The sequence below is a fragment of the Miscanthus floridulus genome, chromosome 3, assembly GCF_019320115.1.
Source record: "Miscanthus floridulus cultivar M001 chromosome 3, ASM1932011v1, whole genome shotgun sequence".
NCBI lineage: Eukaryota > Viridiplantae > Streptophyta > Magnoliopsida > Poales > Poaceae > Miscanthus > Miscanthus floridulus.
In genome coordinates, this window is record NC_089582.1 from 115,746,090 (window position 1) to 115,756,178 (window position 10,089).

A 10,089-nucleotide genomic window follows, 5' to 3' on the forward strand; every position below is an offset into this window, starting at 1 on the left:
TTAGAAATGGACCTTGGACTAAAATTCAGCCCAAGACTTAGCAAATTTTCAAAGTTGAAAGCGGTGTGACAATGCTATATTAGTGAATTAATTCTAAAAAATTTAGCTAAAGGCTTATGCTATATTTTTGTTTGGTGGGTTGCATCCAAGTAAGTACTTGTCAATGGTATAGGGGTTGGTTTAGTTAGTATGTGCTTTGATCATCGATTAATTGCTACAAAAGCTAAAAAATGCTGTTTGGGCGTCGGTTGACAGCATCCATTTGGCATGCTCATATTTTCTTTTCTAGTCTACCTTGGTCCAAGTATATTGCTCCATTCAGTAGCCCTAGGTACCATCTTTAGCTCGGTTGAGTTGGTTGGGTCATAACCGAGCTAGATGGGTCGTGATGACGCTTTAAAAAGCGTGCACAACGTGTTTTGGGCCGGTTAGCCGAGTGTGCGTGGTCACCGTGCGCCTGGGGCGCCGCTGGCCACCCTAACCGCGCGTCTGTCACACTGCACGCTGCTGGTGGTGCCACTACCAGTGCCACTGTGGCTGCACACGCCGCCCTGTTGCGCTGCCCTGCTCCGCTGGCCACTGGTGCCGCTGCCGTCACGTCATCGCTGCAGCGCACACCGCCCTTCACTGGCCCCGCTGTCCTGTCGTGACTTCGTCGTCGTGTCTCCGCACGGCTGCACGGTTTTCTGTTGTCGCTACCGATGCTAGGACGCATTGCTGCTGCCGCTTGCCACCGCGTGCACATGGGGTGCCACAGTCGTGCTCGCGCCGTCGCCTCGCCTTAATGGCGCTACGTCCGCATAGGCTACTCCCACCTGCCCTCCTCGCCCGCACACGTGGTCCAGTCATGTGTCGCGTAGTTTGGTCGTAGGCGCAGACGCATGTTCGGCCGGCCGCTTGCCACCAAGGCCAACCGAGCAGTGCCCTGTCGCATCTATCTCTCCCTCTTCCTCTATTCTCGCCGCCGGGTCGCACCCACGAGTGTGCCAGTGGTGCGGTCACCTCATCGATCACTGGCGCCTGTAGCTTTGCCCTTTCGTCTTCTCGCCGCCCAACCCTGCACAGCCTTAACGGCGGCCTAGCCAAGCGCCAATTTTGGCGTCTCCCACCAGCGAGCCGTTAAAGCCGCGCCTCGGCCATGACCGAGGGTAGACTTCGATTCCCCGCCCTAAGCCCAATTGCTTGTGCCATTGCACTCGGATGACCCTCCTTCTCACCGTGCGCATCTAAGCCTTACCTTTACTACCACCCTCACGGTACTGACGCGACCGCACCACCACAGTCCGTCGCCAGGCTTGCCTTGCGCACGTGGCCAGACGCGCCGGTCCGTCCCCGGCCAAGCCACCACCACGGGTAGCTGTGGGGTGAGTTGCTAATGCTCACCCATTGTCTCTATCACCTTTGTTGTGCCGAGGCTCACCGAAACGCGGCTACCGCCGCCGTAGGGTGTCTGTCGCATAGAGGGAGCACCAGGACACGTCACCGCCCATTCTACCTCAGCCCAACGACTCGCTTCAACGCCTAGCTGAGCGTCGATCTCTTATTTTGGGTAAGGAAGGTCCCGGGTGGCCGGCGGGTGCGCCAATTCCACCGCCGCCGTGTTGGTGCTCACGAGGATGACCGGGGGACCTGGCCGATGCAAAGAGGGAAGAGTGAAAGGGCCTTGTTGCAAAGTTTCTCTCTCTAGGAATAGTCATGTGGAGTGCGGATTGATTTGCCGGTAGCTCAAGGGTGTTTTTGCAAAAGTACCAGCGCGCGCAGGCTTTCCCACCGCGGGCCGCCTCGTGCGTGGGCCTGTTTCGCGTTTGCCACGCCTACGGGTCGCACATGTGCACGCTGCGCACGTGTGGGCTGCACGGATGGGCCGCGTGAGAAGTAGTTTTTCTTTTTCCTACAAATTAGTAAATGTTTTTCTAATTTAGTTTTGAACTGATATTTGGAAAATTATAGCAAATTCGGTAGATGTCTAAAAATTATGAAACCAATTTTGTTAGGTTTCTAAAATTGTGCTCTATCTGTTAGTGTATTTAGTTCATATATATATTTGTTGATACCAGCGGCTATTAAATCATTTACGAGTGTTTAGTATTATTTAGATTAGTATTTGTAGGAAGTTTTATGGCAAATTGGTAATAGCTTTGACCATAAAATTTTTACAGTAGATTCATTGCATTATTATGTGTTCACTGTAATTTTTGTAGCCTTAGAATAGGTTGAGAAATATGGTAGCTAAGTACTCTAGGTTGTAGTATATAGGAAATCGTTAATAAGAGTAAGAATATATTTTAGTTGCTAAGTAGCACTTGTAGGTGAAACCCTGCTAGTTTGATGGGAATGATGATTAGCTCGGTATCTTAGTTAGTAGAGCTAGCTTAGTTGCTAAGTTGTGGCAAACCCGCCTGAAATAACGCACTTATGAAGACGCTTGTCTTCCACTAGACATCAAACACCCCGAGAGCGAGCTACATCGGGCGGATTCCGTCGAGCACACCCCAAGGAAAGAGCCCGAATAATCCATATTTTCCCAAGGATCCAATAATAACAACGAGTTACAATACTTAGTCCATTTCATACATCCAGAGTTTTTAGAAATATTATTACAGAACCAAATTCAAAGTGCGGAATATTAAACAGCGAAATGAAAATAAATATCTATCGCTAATAAACAAGGATCCGTCTGTGCCCACCAGAAGAATCCTTCACATAACGGCTACTCCTCGGGCTGCACCTACAACAGGGGTAAATAAACCTTGGATACACAATGTACTCGCATGACTTATCCGACTAGTGGGAATAATTTCTTGACTCCAAGGAATATGATAAGCTTTATAATTTGCTGGTTTCTTTTTTTGCAGAAAGTAATACTAATAGTGAATCCTTATTTATATTATTATTAGCAGCCATGATTAATTTATTATCTAGCCATTCTATGTAAGCACCTGTTCTACTTTCAAGCAAGAGTTGAGCAAGCAGTTCTAGTTCATTACCTTTCATCTTTCAGTTCTTACTATAGAGCTAGACTGTAGACAAGCCGTACTGGATTGCTTGATGATTCATGAATCAATGTGCCCAGCTGGGTACCCTAAAACACACGCCCCACTTGTACCCTAGGTATAAGCAGGACCAACCCACCACTCTCCCATCATGGGGTCTAGGTCCCCATCCAAACTTAGACTCTAAGCCCCCGCTCCTGAGTCCCAAACTTAGTGCGATGCTTAGACCTCCACCATCTCCGCCTCCAATCAATCAGTCTAGAAAGAGCCAGAACCCACGACAAGAGAGTGACAAGCCTTCCATGTGCCCATACCCAAGTATGTGCTCGGGATAATAAGCCCGTGACTTGCCTAGAACCCAATGCAATGACCGGTCCTTAATCGATACAGAGAGAGAAAAAGTGTAACCAAGCTATGTCCTATTGGCCGTAGGACATAACCTCTTATACCCACCAATAACCAAACCATATCTCTGCCCGGTCTCTATTTTCCTTTCCACCATTTTATCATGAGTGATCATAATTATCACCTATTGTAAGTAACGGCAGGTTACTCACGCTACCGATATCCTGAGCATAGCAGCTACTCGACCTATACTAGTAGGACTCTTAGGTAAGTATATCTATGCATGTAGTTTCCATAAAATGCCTATAACGTAAATGCACATCATATATATATATATATTCAATGATCATTCAAAAATAAGGGTTATGCACCGGGGCTTGCTTTGGACAGGCGGGGTGTCAACAAAGTCAGTAATAGATGGCTTCTGGGCTCCCTCCTATACAAGAATCTCCACCTCGTACTCCTCAATGATCTCCTCGAACTCCTGTTCACCCATAGGAACGAACTCTACCAATTTGTTATCTACATGCATGAAATAATGATGCAACACTTAGTAATACGGCAACAACAACTCTTAAAATACGAATACACCTATCAAGCTACTAAGCTAGTTCTACTGACTAAGGTGCTAAGTTACCTATTGTTACCACTAATAGGTATGAAACATGGCATGTATTATCTTAGAAACTAAAGGCATTCTTACTCTTAATACCGATTTACTCTATATATACTAAAACAAAGAGTACTAGCTACTCTATTTATCTACCTACTCAAGGGCTACAAAATTATAGTGAGCACATAATAATATAATGAACCCATTGTAAAAATTTTATGGCTAAAGCTATCACCAATTTACCATAAAATTCCTACAAATATTAAGCTAAATAATACTAAACTTTCCAAATTGAATTTATGAATCTATCATTATCATAGATAACTATAAACTAACTACACCAATAGATAGATAGCATTTTTGTGAACCTAACAAATTTTGTTTCACTATTTTTGGACACCTATAGAATTTACTACAATTTTACAAAGATCAGCTCAAAACTAAATTGAATAAACATTCCCTAATTCCCTGGAAAAATGAAAACCTAAATCCATCCGCGCGGCCCATGAGCGAGCAGCGTGGCCCACTCCCGCGCTGAAAGGTCCTTGTGTGGTTTTGGTAATTGAGTGACAACCTAGGTGGACTAATTGTGTTTATGTGAGATACACAAGTGATTAGTCCACAGGTACATATGTGTGAGCAACATATGCCATAAAGGTGAAAATGGCTTGGAGATGTTGCAAAGCTCACACATGTGATGATGAAGGAGCTCATTGCACATGAGACATGACATTGAGTCATGTGATCAAGGTGGAGAAGATCAAGACAAGACTTGGCTTGATGGACCGGTTGCAAGCGTGAAGGGCAAGTTGGAGGCTTTGGAGCGATGGACTATGTGGTGGTGAAGCTTGAGCAAGACTTGGTGCCGATGGACGAAGGCAACAGTGAAAAGCAAGTGATGTCAAGATCGATGAACCAATATGATCACATGATGATATGAAGTGGATCATATCATTATTGATCATATTGGTGCATGTGTTGCATCAACATTGGAGGAGATAGAATGGAATGCGCAAGGCAAAGGTATAACCTAGGGCACTTCATTTCACCGGTCATAGGTGTGTAGAGAAGTTGATGACCGAGTTTAGGATATATGACCATACTATTGGCAAACTTGTTTGCATATCGGTCATCTAGCGCCACTCGAGTGATCTAACTTTACATCATCACTAGGATCGAGTGGCGTGGCAAGTTGAGTGGCTAATCCTTTGGAAAACGATTGTGAAAATGCTAACACACATACACATGATGGTGTACACTTGGTGGTGTTGGCACATTTACAAAGGAGATAGAGTTGGAGTTGATGTGGATCAACTTGGCGATGAAACGGTGGCGAGAAGGGTTAGGAACTCCACCGGCGCCCTATATAGAAAAGATAGGGTCTCATAGAGTGCACCGGATACTGGTCATGGGGTGACCGGACGCTGGGGTCCTATGTTCGGTTAGTGGTGGCAGACAGCGTGCAGGCATCGGTCATCGACCAGACTCTAGGGCTGCAAATGACCGGACACTGGATGTGTGTGTCCGGTCAAGGTGACGTGTGGTGACGTAGGCAGAGAAGAGTTGCTGGAAGTGACTGGATGCTGGTGCTGCGTCCGATCGCGACCGACTAGACGCGTCCGGTCATGTCTGGTACCTTACTGGAAATGACCGGACGCTGCGGTTGCTGTGTCCGGTCGGTTCAAGCTGTTGCGTCCGGTCGATAGATGATCGTTGGTATTAGGCGATCAACGTTTAAAGAAGGGGACATGTGGCGTGTATCGCATGACCGGACGCTAGGGTCCAGCATCTGATTGATCGGACTAGAGCGTCCGGTCGTCCCGACTTTTGCCCAGTGAAGGGGTAACGACTCTATTTGTACATGGGATTATAAATAGAAGCCATGGTCGTCCTTGAGCCGGCAGCTGAGCACACTAGAGCCTTGGTGGCTTGTGTAGTAGTGCTTGGGTGCCCTCCATCTCACATATACTTAATAGTGATCATTCGATTGTGTGAGAGAGCGATTCTAGTGCGATTGCATCATGAGGTTGCATCGAGTGGCACTAGGTGATCGAGTTACAAGCCGGTGGTGCTTGTTACTCTTGGAGGTTGCCACCTCCTAGATGGCTTGGTGGTGGTCTCCGTTGAAGCCCGCAAAAAGCTTGTGCGGTGCTCCGGAGAAGAGCTTTGTGAGGGGCATTGTGCTCGCCCCATGTGAGCCACAAAGAGCAACTCTAGTTGAGCATGTCATTGAGCTACCCTTACTTTTAGGGTAGGTTCTTGCGGCGCCCGATGTGCGAGCTTGGTGGGTGATGCCAATTAGCCACCGAACCACCAAGTGAGCGGTCGACACAACAGGGACGTAGCGTGTTGGCAAGCACGTGAACCTTGGGAGAAAAGTCATCGTGTCAACCTTGTTCTTCCCGTTGGTTTGCATCCTCGTGACACAAGCTTGTAATTACTTTCATATACATTGTGCTTGTGTAGTTGCTCTTGTAACTAGTTAGCTTGTGTAGCTTACAAGTTACCTTCTTGCTTGTGTAGCATAGAAGTAGCTCCCTTGCGTGGCTAATTAGTTTGTGTAACCTTGTTAGTCACTTTGCTTAGTTTGTATAGCTAAGTTTTTGCGCTCTCTAATTTGGCATTAGTTGCCTTGTTATTGAGCATTGCTAGTAAGCTTAGTTGGCTTTATGCTTTTGCTTACTAGCATGTGTAGGAGCTCCCTTGTTGCATAAAGTACTAGTGGCATAGGTTTGTGTGACCTTGCTCCTAGAATTGGTTAGGTGAGCTCTAGCTAGCCTGGCACCTTTATTGCTTAATTAGTATCTTTGGAAGGTGCTAGAGAACATAGATAGAGGGGTATAGTCTTAGCTAGACCGATAGTTCTAATTCCGCACTTGTTTCGGTTTGCCGACACGATTAATTTTAGAAAGGACTATTCACCCCCCTCTAGTCCACCATCTTGACTCTACATGCGCATCGCGCGCATACGTGACCCACCAGCATGGCCTAGACGTGCAACGACGGCCCACGACGGGGAGGCCCACGCGCGTTGATACATTTGCTAAAACGTCCTCGCGCTAATACCGAATCTAACTGAGGTCCATAGCACTATTCCTTCAATCTTCTATCTTACAAATACGCCCCTCTCCCTTTCCTTCTTTACCACGGCTAGGTCCTCGAGCACTGATGCGTGCACCAGCACAGCGGTGCTGGCATAGGGCAGTCACGCTAGCCAGCCTAGCCCCTCCTCGCCCCTGATAGCGAGCCGATGCTCACCTTGATGCAAACACGAGGCGATGGGCGGTGAAGCGGTGAACAGAGACGGGGTCCTGAGCTCCCTCCATGGCGGTGGGCCTCCTACAGTGGCGGTGACCACATTCCCATGAGCTCAGGCACAGTCGAGACTAAAGGACTAGAGGATGGGCATTAGCAACTCACCCAGAACCTACCAGACATGATGGCTTGACCGGGGACGGGCCGAGTGAGTCCAGCCACGCGCACACGGCAAACACAGTGGTGCTGGTCAGGTAGTAGCAATGCAAAATGGGGTGCACATAGGATGGATAGGAATAGGGCAAAGACACAGTGCCAATGAATTGAACGGAGGTGGACGGTGCTAGGTGAATTGGACGGGTGCTGCCGTTCGGTCTTAAGGTGGTCGACGGTGGGGAATTGTCAAATTAAAGCACGTCATGGTATGGCTGTAGCAGTGGGTGAGCCTAGCATGTAGCTTGGTTCCCAATTGTGCTTCTGGCATGCGCAATTGCTTGGCTTTGACTGGCACTACGAGCTAGCCTTGGCGCGGCTTGGTGACACTGGCATGACGCCATTAAAGGCAGAGGTGACTAGGAAGCGTAGCGTGGCGCATGCCACTCTAGAGAAGCAGACAAGGACACACAGAGAAGACTACATGTGCACATAAGGGTTGGCATGGCTCGTGTGGCTGTAGCGCCTTAATTGGCAAGTTGACGGCGACATGGCCATGTGCCGATGTAGTGGCGTGCACAGAAACGACATCGGCGACGCGACGCAAGCAACGCAGGTGCATACGATATGACGACATGATGTAGAGGAATGTGTGTGTGCTGGCGATGATGGCTATGACAACTCGATGCCACTGCACCCGCATGAAACAATGATGGGGCCTGGTGGAGCAGAGCCGGCAACGACGCGACGTGGGCGGCCCTAAGGGCACCAGCAGCGACGTTGATAGCAGCGCACGTCGTGGCAGTGGGAAGGAGCAGCTACACGCCTTGTGTAGCTGGCCACCATGACCAACCGGCATGGCTAGACATGCACGCGCATGGCCTGCGCACCAACGATGGCAAATGAGCACGATGATCGTGTCCACGCGTGGAATTCGGCCCAAAACGTGACATGCACGCATTTTAAAAGCATCCCATAAATCCAATTCGGTGATTCAATTGCTAAACCACCTATTCTATACTCAAGAGGGCATGTTAGGCTATCAAAACTAGCCATGAAACCACACCACTAATTAATCCAATTCGCCTACAAAAATTGCCAAACTTGGCCTTGTCAAACCGTTTTCCGACAGGAAATTTGACTAAGTCTCGATCGGGTTCGCATCGAATTCGATTTCCAATCTATTCGTTATGCTAGCTAGTGAATTCCTCTCATGACCACAAGTATTTCATCATCAACTACATGGTTTGTACTTCTAACTTTACTAAAATTTTGTATATACGTTCTATAGCATTTTCGCTTAATAAAAATTGATTTAAAACCCTAAGTAATATAACTTGACTATGAAATGTAACTTCGTTTCGCGTTTCTGATGAACGTTTCGAGTCACAAAAATTGATCTACATACTATATCACATGCATTAATACATAACCATGATGCTCATGACATGTTTTAACAAAAGATTATACAGTTTAACACCGAGGGTGTTACAAATCTACCCCCCCCCCCCTAAAACAAAATCTTGTCCCGAGATTCATGTGCCTAGTGTAGGAAAAGAGATATGAATTATATTTTAATGCAAACAACTAGCTCAATGAACCAAAAAGAAGATGGGGGTAATGCCTCAAGATATAGCTCTCTTGTTCCCAGGTGGCTTCATCCTCTGAGTGGTTCTGCCACTACACTTTGTAGAACTTCACTACATTGTTCCTTGTCACTCTTTCCTTTTCGTCCATGATCTTGACGAGATGCTCAATATACATCAAGTCAGGCTAGAGGGGAAGTCCTTTAATTTCCATAGCTTCATCAAGGACCTGCAAACATTTCTTCAACTAGGATATGTGAAACATATTTGAAAGGTCCTAATGGCTAGAGGGGGGTGAATAGCCTAATAAAAATTTCTACAACAACACTTAACAAACCGGTTAGACAATTATGAAGCAAAGCAAGTGTTGCGCTAGCCTACTAAAAATGCAAGCCACCTACCACAATTCTAGTTTATATAGTTTCTATCCACATAATAGCTATGTCACTACACTAAGTTAGTGTGCTCTCAAAAGCTAACTAAAGAGCCACACTAACCAAACTAACAAGCTCTCACAACTAGCTACACTAAAGAGCTTGACAACTAGTTTGCGGTAATATAAAGAGAGTGAGCAATAAGGTTATACCGCTGTGTCGAGGAAGGAGCCAATCAATCACAAGAATGAATAATAATGAAGACCAATCACCTTTGAATCAAATGATAAACACAATGATTTTTTACCGAGGTTCACTTGCTTGCCGGCAAGCTACTCCTCATTGTGGCAATTCATTCACTTGGAGGTTCACGCGCTAATTGGCATCACACACCAAACCCTCAATAGGGTGCCACACAACCAACACAAGATGAGGATCACACAAGCCATGAGCAATCCACTAGAGTACCTTTTGGCTCTCCACCGGGGAAAGGTCAAGAACCCCTCACAATCACCACGATCGGAGTCGAAGACAATCACCAACCTCCGCTTGACGATCCTTGCTGCTCCAAGCTATCTAGGTGGTGGCAACCACCAAGAGTAACAAGCAAAACCCACAAAGAAACACAAATACCAAGTGTCTCTAGATGCAAACACTCAAGCAATGCACTTGGATTCACTCCTAATCTCACAAAGAAGATGAATCTATGATGGAGATGAGTGGGAGGGCTTTGGCTAAGCTCACAAGGTTGCTATGTCAATGAAAATGGC